Raw genomic sequence first — 5290 nt, forward strand, 5'->3', positions numbered from 1 at the left:
CAGTAATCGTTGCACAATTGTGAGACAGACAGTCTGCTATCACATTGTCCTGCCCCTAAATATGCTGAATACCTGTAAAAAATTGAACTATGAAATCAGCCTGGCATGGAGAATTTAGCTCTGTGACATTTTTGAAAATGGAAGTTAATGGTTTGTGGTCAGTATTTATAATTAAAGTCTAGTCTTCAGGCCAACGACAAAAATATTTTATAGCAAGACAAATGACTAGCAGCTGTCTGTCAAAAGCTCTCCAAGAATGTTGCCATTTTGACAAATTTTTAGAGAATAAAGCCAGAAGTTCCCATGCTTGAGAAGTATGCTGCTGCACTACAGCGCCCATGGTAACTTGACCAGCATCAGCAGAAGAGCAATGGAAGCTTAAGCTGTGGGGTAAACTAGCAAAGAAACCTGAGCAAGTTTTGATTTTGTCCTTGACAGCTTTAAGTACCCTATAATTCTAAGAAATATTTCTCTTGCCTGAAGTGTTCTTTCCTTATAGCAAGATGTTAAGAGATTCTTTACTTCAGCCAGCATGGGACGGTGTATGTGATCACAATTTAATGAGCCTAAGAAACGGCAGTCATTGGAAAGTCTCAGGGTGAGGCATTTTTTTGAATATTCGTAACCTTATCAAGGCCAATGGCCTTGCCATAGTGGTAACAAGAGTTCCCATCAGATGACCAAAGTTAAGCACTGTCGGGCTGGGCTAGCACTTGGATGGGTGACCATCCGGTCTACCGAGTACTATTGGCAAGTGGGGTGCACTCAGCCTTTGTGAGGCAAACTGAAGAGCTACTTGATTGAGAATAGTGGCTCAGGGTCTCGTAAACTGACATACAGCCAGGAGAGCAGTGTGCTAACCACATGCTCCTCCATATCTGCATCCAGTGATGCCTGTGGGCTGAGGATGACATGTTGGCCAGTCGGTACCATTGGGCCTTCCAAGGTATCTTCAGACAGAGTTTAGTGTAGTTTAGTTAAATCTTATCAGGCATAGGAGAAATACGTTTGCTAGACACCTTGTAGCTTAAGACAGGAACCTCTTTCTTCATGAAAATACACTTGTCAACATTATTGATCCTCCAATCACTGCATGTAAATATTTCAAATGGTCCTCATGTTTAGCAGAGAAAATTAATGTGTCATTGACAAAACAAAAAGCAGATGCAAAATTCTGAAGAACGTTGTGCATGAACTGTTGCCACGGTTGGGCTGTATTATACAGTCCAAAAGGCAAAACATTGTGTTCAAATAACCCAAAAAGTGTAGTAATAGCTGTCTTAATTTTGTCTTTGGAAGCCATAGGAACCTGTGCAAAAGCCTTAGCACAGTAATGAACATTGAAAAAATGTCCACCTTACAAGTTACTGGTAGAATCGGAGACATTAGGGGACAGTGTACCTGTCAGGGATGTATGAGAGCTCAAAGGTTTGTAATCCCCACATATGCTCCAGTTTTCATCTCTTTTTTTAATCATCTGTAAGAGAGAAGACCAAGTACTCTTAGAATGAGAAACAGAACCATCACTAATCATCCTGTCAAATGCTTGCTAGGCAGCATGCAGCTTTTCTGGAGACAGGCAACAAGTGATCTACTAAGCACTGGCAGTCCTAGCGTAGTGTTGATATGATGCCTCTTTGTTGTGATTGTTGAAATGGTAAGTGCTGGAAAATCCTTCACTAATAGCTGGCCGAGATCATTGTCTGCCATCCAGGTGGTCTCAGGTGAGGGACATGGGGATGCCAGGTCTTCGATCTGCATGGCAGCCACTTCATGTATGTGTTGTAATTGCCAGCATGCCCAGTTCAAGGCCATAAGCACCTGCTTCACCTGACCTCACAAGTGCTGATTTCACCCTAGTAGATAGGTCATCGCATCATTTTCTTCATGCCACATTTCTAAACATTTCTCAATTTGAGCTGTAAGTGTGGTGCACTGGGCATTCAGCTCTGAAATTTGTGTCATGGCACATGCAGGAGAAAAGGATGTCTTGTTGCATAATGCACATGTGTGCATTCCACAAGCAGACGTGTGTAGCTCTGAGATGCATTGCACTTCACGGGAAATGTGGTTGATTCAGAAATTTGTGTGGTCCATGGCATGGAAATGATGCCAATCATGGCCCAATGTGGTAGGGAGTTGAGCACATGGATGTCCTTTCATAAGACACTTATTTACCAAGTCTGGTACCAGAGAAAAAGGACTCAAGAATCAGCACCCATAATAGGTCCAGAAACATTGGCAACAATCAGACTCCAAGTAGGTGAAAAATCATTCTCCACTGCCAATGTTAACACTTGTTTACCAAAGGTTTTCATTGGTTAATTATTAGCTGCTGTTAAAATAGGCATTTTAATAACTTGTTTAAAAGCACTTGCAGTTAGAGGAATAACACTAATTCAGTATCAATCAAGAACACAGCTTGTGATAACTTGTCCTCGATGAACAGTCTTGCAGAAACAGCAACATCAGTAACTGTGGCATTTGAGCAGTAATGTACGTGCTGTAAATGAGATCAATGAGCAGGTGTGCCTATTGGCACTCGTTGGTCAAGTTTGGGTACAAGCAAAGTTTGGTACCTTACTTTACTGCTATTCCAAAACACTGATGATATCGACACCAGCTGTGAATATATTGAAATTTGTTTCTTACCTTAGGAGTAGACTCAGAATTCTGTCTGTTTAACTTGGCATTTAGACGTGCAAGCTCGTTCATCAAACTCGCCACAGATGACTCTGTCAGTGTCTCCTGTAACAGGGATGTATCTGCATGGCCCATAGCATTCATGAATGGTTTGGGGCTGCAATTCACAACCTCTTTAATGGTGCCACATTTGTTACTGTCAACACTTTCAGCTGCAGTTGTAGTTGCATCAGCTTTCTTAGCCAGTTTGTCAACAGACTGATCAGTAAAAGCTGACAGAACTGCCTTGACATTATGTGGGAGCCTGCGCTTCTGAAAGATATTTAATGAAGCGTCAGCTAGCAGTTTGTTACTTGTATGCATGTAAAGTGCTTGAAGAATTTCAGATGGTGTCACACACGTGAAAACAAAGCATTGGAGCACTGTCTCTTTGAACACACGAAAAGACTGCAAGTGCAGAATATCATTGACCTGCTCAATTGCATTAAGATCCTTTTGTGAAATGGCCAAGGAAAATTGGTCTGAGTCTGACATGAGGGCTTACAACATAAAAATAGCATCAACCTGGGTAAGCCATAATTGTGCACTTGTAGGACAAAAAACAGGCAACTTGATGTTAAAATACCTATTGGGGTCATAGAACTGGTGAAACAATGTTGCCAGATGTGGCTGTGGATGAAGATGCTGACTTCATGACAACATTTTTTATAGTATCCATTATGCCTCTCTGAAGACATAAAATATGCAACAAACTCACTCAGTATCAGGATCACCACTTTAGGTATCCTATGTAATACCACTGAATGTTGTTGTTGCAGTCTTCAGTCCTGAGACTGGTTTGATGCAGCTCTCCGTGCTACCCTATCCTGTGCAAGCTTCTTCGTCTCCCAGTACTTACTGCCTCCTACATCTTCTGAATCTGCTTAGTGTATTCATCTCTTGGTCCCCCTCTACGATTTTTACCCTCCACGCTGCCCTCCAATGCTAAATTGGTGATCCCTTGGTGCCTCAGAACATGTCCTACCAACCGGTCTCTTCTTCTTGTCAAGTTGTGCCACAAACTCCTCTTCTCCCCAATTCTATTCAATACCACCTCATTAGTTATGTGATCTACCCACCTAATCTTCAGCATTCTTCTGTAGCACCATATTTCGAAAGCTTCTATTCTCTTCTTGTCCAAACTATTTATCGTCCATGTTTCTCTTCCATACATGGCTACACTCCATACAAATACCTTCAGAAATGAGTTCCTGACACTTAAATCTATACTCGATGTTAACAAATTTCTCTTCTTCACAAATGCTTTCCTTGCCATTGCCAGTCTACATTTTATATCTTCTCTACTTCGAACCATCATCAGTTATTTTGCTCCCCAAATAACAAAACTCCTTTACTACTTTCAGTGTCTCATTTCCTAATCTAATTCCCTCAGCATCACACGACTTAATTCGACTACATTCCATTATCCTCGATGTTCATCTTGTATCCTCCTTTCAAGACACTGTCCATTCTGTTCAACTGCTCTTCCAAGTCCTTTGCTGTCTCTGACAGAATTACAATGTCATCGGCGAACCTCAAAGTTTTTATTTTTTCTCCATAGATTTTAATACCTACTCTGAATTTTTCTTTTGTTTCCTTTACTGCTTGCTCAATATACAAATTGAATAACATCGGGGAGAGGCTACAACCCTGTCTCACTCCCTTCCCAACCACTGCTTCCCTTTCATGTCCCTCGACTCTTATAACTGCCATCTGGTTTCTGTACAAATTGTAAATAGCCTTTCACTCCCTGTATTTTACCCCTGCCACCTTTAGAATTTGAAAGAGAGTATTCCAGTCAACATTGTCAAAAGCTTTCTCTATGTCTACAAATGCTAGGAACATAGGTTTGCCTTTCCTTAATCTTTCTTCTAAGATAAGTCATAAGGTCAGTATTGCCTCACATGTTCCAATATTTCTACGGAATCCAAACGGATCTTCCCCAAAGTCAGCTTCTACCAGTTTTTCCATTCGTCTGTAAAGAATTCATGTTAGTATTTTGACCACAGAATAAACATTATTACATATACTGTACTTTCCTCAGTTTAATATATACTTTTTTCAGAGCACATACAATAACCATACATCACAAAACAGTATCCCAAAGAACTCAGTCCTTATACATAGATATCATGTTTTATTGTAAGTTCATAACTTGATTCAAATTGATTCTGCCACACCTTTCTGAATTTCAGCTAGTTGATGAGCTTGTCTTATCTTAATTAATTCAGTAATACTTACCTAGTAGGAGCCATTGAGTGTCAGGCAGACACATTTCAGGAGACAGCTAGAGATGTCGTACTGTAACCACTGTTAAATCCAATTCCCAAAGTGGGGTAGTTAATGAAGTACAAACTCAGCACCAATAGCATACTTATCTGAAACACCAACATACAGAGGCAGCTATACTGAATGGAGAGTGTTTTTCTTTATACAAACACTGATGATTCCTGGATATGCTAATATTACAGACATAGGAAATTTAGAGAACTTTCCAGAAATAATACATACTTGTATGCTGATCAAATTTACTGGTAACAAATCCAGCAGCTTACCTTTGAATTGCTTCAATGTCTTCTTTCAAACTAACATGGTGTGGACCCCAAAC

Source organism: Schistocerca nitens, chromosome 4 (genome assembly GCF_023898315.1).
Source record: "Schistocerca nitens isolate TAMUIC-IGC-003100 chromosome 4, iqSchNite1.1, whole genome shotgun sequence".
Lineage (NCBI taxonomy): Eukaryota > Metazoa > Arthropoda > Insecta > Orthoptera > Acrididae > Schistocerca > Schistocerca nitens.